Below are 14,471 nucleotides of genomic sequence, written 5' to 3'. Positions count from 1 at the left end.
TCTACCACTGATCTTTCCTTTTACATTACAGCGGCTAGTGAGCGACGATTTCTACCTCTGAGATCCTTCTGACGTTGGAAATGTTGAAATTTCTTGCTTCACGCTCGTCGTGTAAAAACGTTTGCGGATCGCCGAACAGCGGTCCGTCCTTGTCGTGAAAAATCGAAAAACCGCGGGTAAACCGAACGCGGGATGGCTCGTCCGTGAGAGAAGAGTAACATCTATTTAGGAAAATTCGTCAGGTAGCCCAAATTGCTTTCCTTTCCTTACTGAGCCCGGCATTAAAGCAAAATCAACAAACTGTAAGTCCGCCATTTTGATGTGTTTGTCCGCCTTTTCATCCGATTAGCGAGTTAATCCACCTCGCTAGGTGTGTTAAATTTAAACCTTAGTTTAATCCTTGGATAGTGCTAATCTAGCTTTGAGGAACAGAATTTAATCGAAGGATAAAATTATTCCGTGGATTAGGACGATTTAATCGTGGGTTAGCGCTAATCGGCTGTCGAACAACCGGGCCCAGTAGTACTGTACTAAACGCATTAAGTTTGTTATTGCATGATGACCTTTGATACAGGCTAGAAAATGTGACTGCTGTAAAACCAAACCCAGCACTCAATGATTGATAAGTAAAAGTGCTGAGAATCCAAACGTGGAAAGAGTGCGGGATTGAATTCATAAGCTCCGTTCACCTGTATGGTGTTATTGTATCTTCCTTGCCACTGTCCTTTGATGTTGTAATGATACTGAACAGGCTTGCCATCCACCATTCGCGATCGCACGCCATACATGACGTCATAGCGAGATTTTGCGTAGAGCAACTCGTACATGTAATATTTATTTCTCTTAGACAGCAAAGGATTGTTGATCCACTCTCCAAGGATATTGAAGTCGTCGGCGATGATCACATTTGGATGGGCATCTAACAGGGAAGCCATCAAAGTGTGCCGACTTCTGTCGTACTCAATGAAAAGTGTAAAAAGCTTGACTTTGTCGTAAATTCTCGAATCTAGAGCTGGTGGATTCGTACGCTGTGGAGCTAAAAGAGTGTTTCTTTTGGTATCACATTTAGCCCGAAGTTACATTATACTTCTTATGAAGAATCCAACAACGCGTCATAAATAATGACCTCAATTAGAAGAAAAAAAAGCGTTAAGAACTTAAAGAGCTCGAGATGAGAGCAGAGAGCAGGGATAGCGTAGTGGTGAGAACACTCGCCTCCCACTTATGTGGCCCGGTTTCTATTCTGGTTAGGTGCCATTTGTGAGTTGTGTTTGTTGTCGATTCTCGTCCCTGCTTCTGGTTTTTCTTCTTCTTCTATTACTCCGGCTCTTCTCCCAACTAAAAACTCTCAATTTTCAAACTCCATTTAAATCGGCCTGTAAAAAGGACTTACCTGAAAACCAGGTAGGTTTGATGCTGTTTCCTCGTAACTATGGTATTTTTTAAAAGAAATATATATATATTATTTAAACTAGTTTTAACATACCATCTTTGGATCTATCACAAGTACATTTGGCCCAGAAAAGTACGCATAGTAGGGTACCAATAACGAACAGGGCACATTTTAAAATTTTTAGGAGACATCGATACTTTGGATGATCTGTACTACTGAGCCTGCAACAAAAAAGAAACAAATATTAACAAAGACATAGCAATAATACTTGAAGTATTTTTAACTGATTTTGTTACTTGATAAAATTAATTTAAAACCTCTGTATATTAGACGCCTTCAAAATGTTTAGTTATACTATATGAGTCTCTTTTTTCTAATAGCTATCCAAGATATTTAAGTAGTATGTTTACTCTACGCTCTACAACCTACAGTTTACGCGGTAATTATACTCTGTCTCTTCCTGATCCAAAAACAACAATTTACGGCCTGCATTCCTTTTCATGTTTAGCTGCCAAACTCTCTTCCGGACTCACTTAGAACTTCTACTTTTGCGGACTTCAAGCAAAAGATATACAGTATGACTCTTTTCAGTAGCGTTTCAACTTGTCCCTAGTTTTATTATGTACATAGTTTAGCTCTTTCATTATCTTTAGATTTATGTTCTCGAAAATATTTGTTAATTTTAGCTACTTAAAATTCGAGAGGAAATAAAGTATATGAATGTGCTAGTTATGCAAGGTTTAACCTCGGACGTAAGAGGAGGGGACGGGGTGGATGCCACCCTCCCTCCCCCATAAGGGGAGATAGCTGTTGAATATATCTCACAAGCTACTCGCACAATAAAGAAGGAAAGTTGAACCCTCGGTTTAAGTCTCAGGTTATCATTAGATAGATCATGCTGATTAGGTTAGGTCATAAAACGTTGAACTTTCGAACAGATTCTTAATTTTGTCGGTCCTCTCCTGGGTACAATAACAAAATCAAGCATCTTAACTGTATACTCCTTCTGTGTGAGATCGCTTTTTGAGAAATATAACGATCTTAACGCGACTAACGCTGCGTTTGATAATTTTGTTAACCTCGTTGCAAAATAAATCAGTACGTTATGTCATAGGTTTTCGGGTTATGGAAAAAAGACCAGTTCACTGATCCTCGATTGCTCGAGCGTTTTTCTCTCTATTGGACTTAATCATATTTTGTATACCGTCCTTCTCCTCCGTAGAAAAAAAAAAAACCAAACAAACAACAACAACAAAAAAAACGTTGGCGCGCGATTGGTACATAAATCCAGGGGCCCGTTTCTCGAAAACCCCGAAAACTTGGCCCCAGAATCCTTTGAGCAGAAAAAGCTTAACCTGAAGCAGAGAAGCTCTAAAATCTTCAGACCTAGTATACTCGATGTCGTTAGTACAAGGACAAATTTGGCAAAAATACGGCTTTCCTTGTGCCTAATGGGCGCTGTTAAGTTTACGTGTATTGTTGTAAAATGTACAGCCGCCCTCCTCTTTCCCACGAAGTATTATCTTAGTATCAGGAGATTATCAAGGTAAAAGAGTGAATATGCACTCTCAGTCGTCTTTTTGTTCAGCCGGGCTTTCGTTTATTTTGTACTCGTTTGCCTGTTCATTATTTGGCCGTTTATTCGGTTTCAGGTAGTTTAATTAAGCAAAATTTAACAGCGACGGCAACGAGTACAATGGCTATGTAAGCGTGCCTCATAGTTCTTTGTTCATTTCTTTGCCGTTGTTTACAAAAGGTCACAAAACAACAACGTGAAATAGCCCCATTTTGCGCGAACTATACGACGGGCAATTTTTGAAATTTCTCTTTCGAATTTTGACGCTGTCTTACATATTCTAGCTGTTTGGGATATTTCTGAGAGTATAGACAAATTAAATGAATTTAAAATTCGCGAGATTCGTAGGTTGAATGTTAAGCCGTTTTTTAATCGACGTTGCCTTTGGCTTTGGTGCGTTTGCTGTTTAAACTGCTTTTTGCTACTTGTGCAGCGAGCGTCTGCCTGTACTTTCGACCATCTGTTTCTTCAATTGCTTAGCTTGTGTTTGGGTGTTTGTTTGCTTTGCACTCGTTCAGTTTGTCTAAACATTTCAAATGTTTGGACAGCTGAATGAACGGCAGAGGCTCTGCCGTTCATTTAGTTGTTATTTTTTGTGCAGGGGACATTCGTCTCTTATTTAAACTCCTATTAAAGTTTCGAAATGTATTAAAACATTTGCGCACAACAAACTCATAATTATTATTATTATTATTATTATTATAATAAAACATACCGAGAGCCGAAGCTCCCTTACTTGTAATCAAAATATCAAAGAAGACATCCCCACAGCGTTGGAGTTTTTCCTTTGCTTTGAAACGAAACGAAACGAAACGACGGGCGCTTACCATTGGACCAAAAATTCCGAAATTTTCGAAACGGGGTCAAATGGTACGGAAATTTCCTAGGAAAAGTTCCAGAAAATCCGGAAATTGTTGAATTTCCGAAAAGCGAACCATTCAACCGAAAATTCAGGAAGTTCCGGGGTGAAAATCAAATGGAACGGAAATTTCCAGGAAAAAGTTTTCGAAAATTTGGGTATACCTCAAGAGCTTGTCCTCTTTTTCAGAAATTATGTAAATTCGCAATTTTCTGTTCAGCGCTAGTTCTTTTGGCCGCGATCACCACGAACATCCCAGACAAAGATGACGGCGACGTGTATTCGAAAATGGCTCAATATTTTACTTGCCACTTGTCGGTCGATAAATACTAACTTAAATTCGTCAAGAAAGCGTTTAATTCCAACAAAAATAAAGCCCCCGTATGTACTTGTTTGTTTTGGATAGGTTAGTTAAGAAATGTACAAAAACTCATAACTCGTGCAGAGCCCTTGTACGACTCATTAAATCCTTCGTTCTGCGACGTTTTCGCTTCGTTGTGGTTTGTATAAGGTCCCTGCCGTCATGGGCTATGAAAAGTCACTGTGTCGACGTATCAGTGCTCTGTATGCTTCTATATTTGCTATTTAAACCTCGAAGTCTTTGAAAAATTTAAAGCGAACAAAAGTATGAGGGCGCTTTCCACTCTGGTGCAGCCACCGGAAAAGTCTGTTCCATTCGCCCTAGAAAATTTCCGGAAATTCATACCGAAATGTTTGGTCGAATGGAAAGTCCAGACCGAGATCCAAATATTTTCCCGTCCGGTCCGACCTTGCTCAGTCAATAAGCATTTTATCATGTGACCACTTACTGTTGAAAATTTTGAAAATTCTGTTTGAACCTAACATCAGACGGCCGCGCGCGGAACAACTACAAAAAAGATTCGGCTACAATAATTAAAAGCTTTATTTATTCGCGTTGAACAAGAAATTCACAATTTATCGAAAAACACGACTCATTTTCTCAGTTTTGGTTTTCAATGTAAGTTTACAATTACAATCCGTGCCAATGAGATTGGCCAACGTGTCTAAAAAAGCCAACGGAAAGTTGACATAAAGCTGTCAAAAATATGTCAAAACCGCTACGCTTCACGCTTCACTGAAATTGTTCACAAACCTTCAATGAAATGTCGGCGTCATTTGTCGACCTCTTGGATTCTCTTGAAGAAGGGAAAACCAACTACTGAATATTAATGACACCGATGCTACCTCCCACAATCATTGCCTGATTTTACTGACTTTTCTGGCTTTGCTGTGTAGTGGAAATTACACTATTAAACAGGAGCAAGCGGGTTTTGTTATCTGAATGACCTGTAGGTAATGAACTTGTCTTCGTAATCACTTTTGTCTCTACAAACAACACAGCTGTAGAAACTGCAGAGCAATTTATCCTACTGTACACAAGATATGTTTGTGATTTCTCTGGTTTAATCAATTTCTCCCAGAAGCTCTTGAAACTTGAAGGAAACATTTATATCGTACTTTGTTTTCTTCACGTTGTTTTCATGCTTTTGACCCACGGTGAATTCTTTGATGCTTTCCACTGAAAGAAGTTTCGCCTCAAGACTGTTTGCTTGTTCCAAAGGTTAATTATCGGACAGTTCATCAGGAAAAGTTCTTTTCTTGACAACCTGTTTGCTTGTTGCTGGCTTCTGAGAGGTCCTGAGAAAGGTGTGAACTTCTTCATTTGTGAGGAGTGTTGACTTTCTTTCTTTGCTTTCGGAGTGAGTTGACGACTGAAGTAGTTCTGTATCGGACAGTTTGTCTGGATAGTAAAATTCGCTCTCAGAATGTTCACTCTCTTCACTCATTTTGAAGAGAAACTTTTGCAGCAACAAAATTGTTTTTGTCATTAACTCGCATCGATTTCTACACGTGTCTAGTAGGGCCGTACGTGTTTTTCCGGCCCTATCAATTCGACGCGTAAGGCCTTCATACGGGACCTTTTTTCTTATGGGGTTCCAAGGAAATTGCGCGCGGGGCCGTACGCGTCATATGATAAGCTTGATTATTTTCCTCCAGGTGGGAGGATGGGGGAGGGGGCGAATGGTCTTTCGAAAAAAAACAGTAGTCTCACAAAATTTTGGTCGAATTTATCAGATATCGCAGTCTCCTCTTTTAGGGGTTTAATGCGCTTCGTACTCTCAATTACTGTATCCAAAGCTAAGAAGGTCTAGAAGTCCCGATTTGTTTGTTTTTGTAAATGACGTTTGAATGTCTAAGAGTCTGAAGTTCTCATGCTCGCATTTAAATCACTTAAATCGCGCGTTGTCTCAATATGAAAAAGTCAAAATGTTTCGGGATCACAAAGGAAAAAGCTAGTCTCGCATTCTCCTAAAGTCTGACATTTACAATGCACTACGTGGTTGTCTAGTTGAAGCGTCAATTTCTTTCTGAGCCTCAGAGTATCGCTTTTTACCAACCACAATAGTAATAGTATTTGCATTTGCACAGCTAGCCTCCAATAATTAATTGTTTAAAAAGTTGGACCATTTTTTGTTAAAAGAAAGTAGTTTATTTGTCGTAATCGCAATGAATTTTTCTAATTCAATTTTTCGTTAACAAAGGTTTCAAAATCTGTGAACTGGGGTCTTTTTTCATCATTTGCTGCGTTATAATGTAAAGGAAATATTTTCCAATTATGATCAAGTGATTTAGGGTTAAATTGGACGATGTGTATCTTAAAACACCATATATAATTTCGTTCTGCTTAAAACAATGTTTCCTCCATATGTAGCGTTGTACCCCTTTGCAAATGTATTCCAAAAGGATTTAGCAATCGGACATTCCACAAATAAATGGAGTGGTGTTTCAGTTGTTAATGTCATGGCAATAAGGACAATCTGGTTGCTGTTTCTTTTTCATCTTGTGCATAATTTTATTTGTATACAGAATATTATGAACTATTTATTTATATTGAAACACGGATAATTTTACCTCACTCTTGACACGAAAAGGAAGTGAGTAGATTTTTTGTCTTTCTTGAAAGATTAAGCCACATTCAATGAGTCCTCTCTCTGTAGTTGGAGGAGAGGGAAGTGCTGTTGATTGAGTAAAGTATTGTAAATTGTTTTGCATGTGAGCTTTTCGATTGCAAGTGGTACGTATACGGTAGAAGACATTCCTGCTTTAGCATAGTGCTCCATTCCTGTGGTATTGCAGATAGAAGACTGTAATACTGTAGAAAATTACTCTTGATGTTGTATTTCTGCTTGAAGGTTTTAAAAGTGATCAAGGTGTTGCTTTCGTTCTCGAAAAGGCGCGAGAGATTTTCAATGCCGACTTTTTCCAACCAGGGAAAAAAACAGATGACTTGTTTACTCCAATAAACTGATATTTCCATATTATTTGATTTAACACGTCTCCTTTTGTTTTTGGGTTAGTGCTATTAATTTTCTGCCAGTGGGAAATTAAATCTCTATAGAATTTTGGTAAGTTTTCATTTAGGGGTAAATATTGAATGTTATAGCTACACCGGAAGAGAAGGTTGCCGCCTGCATTGGAAAGTAAGGATAGTGGGATAAATTTCCATGGTCTTTTGTCGTTAGCGCATAAGCGCTTTACCCAAACTATCTTTAACGCTTTATCAAATAATATAAAATCTAACATATTAAGTCCTCCCTCCTTCTTATTTTTGATTATAGTCGTTTTTTTTTTTTGAGTTTTGGATTCTTGTACTTCCATATGTAATCGAATATTATGTTATTTACTTTGTCGGTAAACCCTTTTGGGGTGTCTAACACGTTGCAGATAAAAGTTAGTTCGGATATTGCCAACGTTTTGTCTATATTTACCCTTCCATATATAGATATGTTTCGAGACGACCAAATATTGAGCGTCTTTTTAAGCTTAGGCAACTTTTCAAAGAAGTTTCTTTTAGTGGCAAGTCCTTCATAATATGAAAAATATACACCCAAGGCGTAGACAGGCTCATCACTTAATTTTAGATTTAGAATGGCATCTTTTCTCTGATGCAATGATCCCAGCCAAAGTATTTCTGATTTAGATTGATTTATTCGGAGACCAGAACAGGTTTCAAATTGTTGCAGCAGATCAAAGAGCCTTTGAACAGACCGAACATCTTTAAAAAAACAGTTGTGTCATCGGCGTACTGGGTTATTTTTATAGATATATTTGGATCAATTTGAATACCGTCTATTTCCTTAGAGCGTTTAACTGCATTGCTTAAAATTTCTACACCAATAACAAACATGATCCCAGAGAGTTGGCAGTCCTGCCTGACACCTCTGCTTAGATTAAAACGTTTGGTGGCAAAGCCATTGTTCAAAACACAACTCGATATGTTATAATACAAGACTGTGATCTATTGTCGTGATTAAGGACCAAAGTTAAAAGCTTCAAGGCATTTTTGAAGGTAACACCATTCAATAGAATAGAAAGCTTTTTCAAAATCAAGAAAGACTGCTATGCATGGAATGTTTTTCTTTTTCTGTCGCTAATGCCGAAGAATTTGATGTTATTTCCACTGTTGAAGCATTCTTGTTTGACAACCCTGCGCTCTAGCTCCTCTAGTTTGACTATCTTGTCGGTTGTTACTTTCAGCGTCGCCGCGGTCACGCTGGCTTGCTCCTTCAAACCTTCAACTACTGCTTGTGTTGACTTGAGACTCTCCTTAAGCCCTTCCTTTTCCTTTTCGAGCTTTGCTGCTTGGATCTTCAAGCTTGTATTTCGGTAGCACAGATAGTAATTTATCGAGCTTGCCTTGTATGTCGTTCAGCTTCGTGTTGCACATCACGCAGCCATGCTCGTGTTGCGCGCCATCACTAAGGGCTTCGTCACCAGTCTGAGATCCTTGTCCTCGCATTCTTTTTTTTCTTTGGGATTCACTTTTCCTTGCAGGCTTCTCGTTTGATTTATCAGCCTCTTCGTGGTTTATTACGTTATCCGCCTCTGTAGGCATCCTGATTTTTATCGAGAAGAAGGCGGAGCTTCAGAGAACACGTCAGCCATCTTTGACTCTATCCTGAAATGTTGCAAACGGGCCATGAACACTTATATTTATGCCTCAGCATGCAGATCTTAACTGGATAGTCAACATGGGGCGAGTATGGGTGCGGCATGATGTGTCAACGAGCGATATGTTCGGGTAGTGGATATAACGTTTGCTCGAAGAATAGTCTCTTCAAAACTGGGATCAGAACAGGCCTGTGCAAATTGCCAGTGCAAATTATACATCGAAATTGAAATTGAATGAAACCATTACAAGCGATTGCCAGCGCATTTGAAAACTGAAAAACAAACAAAACAAATAAGTCTTAAGCCTATCTTACCGACACACTTCGCGTTCTTCGCTAGTGCTGTACCCCTCGTTCCCCGTCCCCATCAAACTGAAGTTTTCTTTTCACCATAGTGCCTTTAAGTAAATTAACCGCTCGAGCAATTTGTTTTTGTCTTATCTTTTTAATTTTGCCAAACGACGAAACGTGACCAAACGTGTCACGAACTTCAACTATCAATCTTCATGGGCTGTGTTTCAGGTGTTTCTCTGTGTACCTCTTTTTTTGCTTTCACCCAACGTTTCCTCTCCAACACATTCTGTATGAAAGCTGCCCCCAAAAAATGAATAAACAACTTCTGCTAGCCGCTTAAATTAATTGTGGGACTGTGAGGAAAACTACTATCGTTGTTATGAGATTTTTCTCGGTCGTTGTGAGTGGAAGTGACGCAAACTTAACGCTGAAATGAGGAAGTAACCAAGGGAGATGAATTCCAAATAAATGGAAGCAAATTATTAAGAAGAAAACACTTTTGGCCACGAGCTTTAAGGCGGCGCTTAAAAAGCAGGAGAAAATACACCGCAGACGCCATATTGTTTGCATTGCTAAGTGGGCTTTTGTGGCTTTTTATAGCTCGCGCGCGCTATTAGAATTCAGTCTACGTGCGCCATAAAACTATTTCGAGCCACCTTAAAGCAACAATACATAAGAAGAAAAAGAAAGTAAGACAAATCAGTTTCCAACCCACTCACATCACTTCATTTCGCTTGATTACATTTTATTTCATTAAATTTGTAGGAGATTCTTCCCTAGGAATTTTCAAGCAAAGACTCACAACATTGTACAATGGCGTCGAGACATTCAAGTTGTGCTTTTCATCGGGCATGCGCGCAGTGGTCATAGTCTCATCGGCGCCATTTCAGATGCTCATCCAGAGCTTATATTATTCCACACGAATGGAACCTTATAGGTAAATGAGATCACTATAAACACATAAGTAGTGGTCATCATGGCAGTGAGGTAAAGACCCGTCTCTTCTTTGATTTTCATTCTCTTTCACGTTCTCAAGCCATGTTTGGAAACCGCGCGGCTTCCGTCTCCAAAAGGCGACCACTATTCTTAATATGTGCCTGGACAGTGGCAGGGAACGTACAGAGGTAAAATACTAGCTACGCGAAGAAATTAAACATTTAATTCATGCGATGCAAAAAACATTATGGCATGATGGGATAAGCCCTGAGCTTACATAGCTTAGGAAGGCATTTTTGCTGGATTTATTTTGGGTACAGATGTTGAGTCTGCGGTTTTCGATGAGTGCAAGAACAGCGCAGGGTAATGATAGGCCTCTCTAAAGAAAACGAGGTGAGACAGAAGATCTACACCCGTTGAATGAAAAGCGCAGTATCTGAATATACTGTACCCGAAAAAAAGTGAAGTAATATAGAGAAAGCTTTATATCTAAAAGTTGTGTGTGGCTGAAAGTTTCGAGGGGCTTACTTGACATTGCCATGACAACCGCATTTTCACATGCATTCAAACTTTTCCCTTTTGACAGAGTCCTTCATCGTTGCAGTTTTCTCGAGCAACTTTGGAAAAATCGCACCATTAAACATTATGGTGTAATTTTGGGATGATTTCCCATTTTTACGCTATTTTCGGACTTTCCGTCTGAGAAAGATGATTTAATGGAATGAATGATGTCATATATATAACGTCATGGCCAACAAAAAATGATTTATTCTGTAGAGCAGGCCAAGTTTTATTGCAACAATAACCCAGGCCAGCCGCGGGTATGATTTCTGGTGTACATTCGGGGGTTAAAAAGTTAACATAGATTTCGGCTTGGATCTGCATCAAATAGCTCTTACATGCTACATGCGGTATGGTTTCTTTCTTATGTGTAAATTGGATGTAAAAAAAGCTTGTGGTTGTTGTTGTTTCTGTCGTTGTTGGATTAACAGGGCAGTTGATCTTGCTGTTTTAGTTTCTCACACAGGTTATCGGTGACAAGAAAGGATCAACAACTAGCCGGATGCTAAGAAACCCCCAACTACTGGACGAGATACAAACAACTCTGAAAACCCAACTGAAATTCATTCACGTGATCAGGAACCCATTTGATAACATTGCCACGAAGTTGCTGAAGAACCTTGACGCAAGGGACATGGTTCGAGACAAACAGAACTTCAAAGTAGGTTTGAAATTGTATTCAAACATTTTACTTGTGAAATCCCTTAACATGAAAATTATAGGGCATCAACGGGCTCCAGAAAGCAGGAGCCTGTTTCTTCTAAACTCCTGTCGCAGAGTCTTAATTCCGACCCGTTCCCTTTGATGAACTCAACAAAATTGCAATGTTGGAATGTCTGGCCAAGGTTCTTAATCGAACCCACAAGATTTGTTTGCAAGATTATAATTTACTCAGATGCAAACAACAACCCCAGTAACCATTTACGTTCTAAAGTCGACTCGTTCGTAGTTTACGTTGAGTGTTGTACTACCAACGTAGCTGGTAGACTAGTTCCCAATTACACTCCTTGGTCAAGGCATATGGCAAGAACACAAAATGTACAAGAGTCGTTTAGAGGTGGGGGCAGAATTTTTGAGGATGTGGCTTCTGACTTGGAGTGCGATATTCTGAAACCTAATCACCAAACTGACAGATCTTTCTGCCGACCATTATGATTTCAAATGGAAAATAATGCTATCCAACATTTCTTGTCTTCTTTTGGCCATATATTGATAAATCAGGTAAGGGGAAAGCGGAGGCGTGTAGGTCCTCCGGTCTTGCCACTGGAATTAGATCTGTTTTTCATGGTCCTGAATTCAAGTTCTCCACGTCTTGATAATATAGCCAACTGTCTGGGATTTTGCGCAAGTTTCAATTCTATCCACAATATTTTATTTTTATAGTGTCCCTGATGAGTATGGCACTGCTAAAATAAAGTGATTTACTTAAACCAAATGACACATCACTCAAGGAGTAAAGTGTCAAATACAGTATAGCTACAGCGGGTTTTTCATAGTGTAGACATTTGTCCTCTTCATGTGTGCAAGTGCTCTTCCGTGATTGGGCAGGTACAAAAAGGTTAAAAAAACATATCTATTGGGCTAGTTTACCATAATGCCATGCCTAGATGTATTATTATATATGACTGCCTCAGTCCTCAGTTATGTGTGCTATGATTTATTTTTCTATCAGCCTGTCTGATCGAAAACACAGGGGTATTCAGACAATGCCATCTTTGATTTTGTCTTACAGGCAAACAATTCAACTTTACTGGACGAGCTCGTAACTAATTATCTTGATAACGTCGAGTCTGTCCAAACACTACACCAGTATGGCAAATATGAAGTGCTGGATATCTACAGTCATGAGGTTGTCTCTAAACCAAAGCAAAATTTGCAGAAGTTGTGCGATTTTCTTCAAGTGACCTGCGATGAAGACTACCTTGACGCTTCCTCAGAGTTACTGTTTCCTAAACCGTCGTTTACCAGGCACTCCTTGTATGGCCTAACAAGCAGAAAAGCAGAGTTTCACATTTAATGAGAAAATATACGTTGATGACACCGTTTACATTTGATAGTAATTGAGCAAGGAGAGTTATTGATCAGAAATAATAATATGACTAAAAGTAGAAATCATTTCTAAAATACATAAAATGTTTTCAAATTAATGACTAGCTAACAGTAGAAGTTATTTCTTAAATACATAAAATGCTTTCAAATTAGTATAGGTAATCATACAGTTTCGAGTTCAATTTGGAATTAATTTGCACGAGTGAGTTTTTCAAAAAGCTGAAATAGCACGAGCCGCTTCGGCGAGTGCAATTTCAGCTTTTTGAAAAACTCACAAGTGCAAATTAATTCCAAATTGAACGGGAAAAACCGCATGATTACTTATTAATAATATAAACATGAAGAAATTTGCGTGGAGGAGGTCCCGGAAGACCTTTATTGACGCCACTTTTTCTCATTCGAGAAAACCTTTCAAAGTTTCCGCACAAAATTTTCCTCATCATTTTACATCATATCATTGGCTTTGAACATTTCCTATTGTCTTTCAGCCAATCATAATCCAGAATTACGATGTGTTATTTGCACTGCTGTTACACTTGAACTGCACTACTCTCAGCCAATCAGAATCGAGCAATTTTTTCATGTATATTACTATGTTCGATATTAGGATAATGTCTGAGTGCCTCAGTTCGCCCAAGATCTCCTTCGATATTTCTTGTTAAGGAATCTTTGATCGCAAAACGTGTTTAGAAGAAGAAATAAATAACAAGCAGTCGTCACGAGTGATTAGCAAACAATGTATAACAAAATCTGCCTATAACTTTCAAGTCAATCAACAGAGGTCCTGGTTCTATTCAAACTGGGTGTCATTGTATTCGTGGGCAATTCATGTGACTGGAGCATAATTAACTGGATACTGGGGTCATCCTTTAGACTGCAGCAACAAAAGCTAATAGAACGCATTTTCTACATTATGAGCTCGAGATTTTTCTCGAGGGCAAATAATCTAACTGTTGTACTATAAGTATACTAGTCTTTCAAAACTGTATTTAAATCCTTTTCACAGACACTTCGAAAACGTAAAGGGAGAACTGAATAAGTGACAGGCTCTTTGAAATCGTCCAACTAGAAACTGCAATTAAAAATCAAATTTGCTGCACATGTTGCATCTCCACCATTGACACCAAATTAAGAGATGCTTTTCCATGTTATACCGAAACCTCGTCGTAAAAGCGCCTTTGGAATCTTACTAGAAAAGGACTATTAAAGAAAGAAACATGCTGACAACATAATTGTTTACCGATTTTTAGGCGATGGGATAAAGTAAAGAAAAACCACTGTCCCTTTTGGCCTCCTGAGAATAACTTCCTTTAATATTGGTCGCGTAGGTAAAGTCTGCATACGAGCCAAGTGGCTCGTCAGGCCCGAGCTTATCCCTGTTTCAGTAGCATGAAGCGACTAGGAGTATTTATACTCCCTCCTGGATGGGATACTAGTCTATCGCAGAGTTACCCCTCAGCATTAAATTCGCCGGTACCCATTTATACACCTGGGTGGAGAGAGGCATCTTGCCCAAGAACACAACACAATGTCCCTGGCCAGGGCTTGAACGCGGACCGCTCGCTCCGGAGTCGAGCGCACTAACCATGAGGCCACCGTGCCACCCGTCTATATCGAACCAGTCGTTCTGTGGATGTCGGTTGCTCTGCCTCTTTTATGCATGTTGTTAACGGCATCTTTTCTAATCACACTTACCAGAAATCAAAATGTTTGCTATACTTATTCCAAGTTTTTAATGTACGCAACTTTTCACTAGCTCCCTGCTTTAAACTGAGGGGTCTACTTTGATTTAAATGAGCCATCCTTCAGACCGGATTAGGTGGACTTAAG

At 39.1% G+C, this 14,471-nt stretch overlaps 2 pseudogenes; one reads left to right on the top strand and one right to left on the bottom strand.

The window, feature by feature from the left end:
- LOC145501620 (uncharacterized) overlaps positions 1 to 1,895 on the bottom strand; it is an 8,256-nt pseudogene extending 6,361 nt beyond the window's left edge.
- A 7,012-nt stretch (positions 1,896 to 8,907) lies between these two features.
- On the top strand, positions 8,908 to 12,656 carry LOC145501619 (uncharacterized; annotated as a pseudogene).
- Positions 12,657 to 14,471: the final 1,815 nt, after the last annotated feature.

The sequence above is a fragment of the Orbicella franksi genome, chromosome 10 (genome assembly GCF_964199315.1).
Source record: "Orbicella franksi chromosome 10, jaOrbFran1.1, whole genome shotgun sequence".
In the NCBI taxonomy this organism is placed as follows: Eukaryota; Metazoa; Cnidaria; class Anthozoa; order Scleractinia; family Merulinidae; genus Orbicella; species Orbicella franksi.
This window is presented reverse-complemented; position numbering and strand designations above follow the sequence as displayed.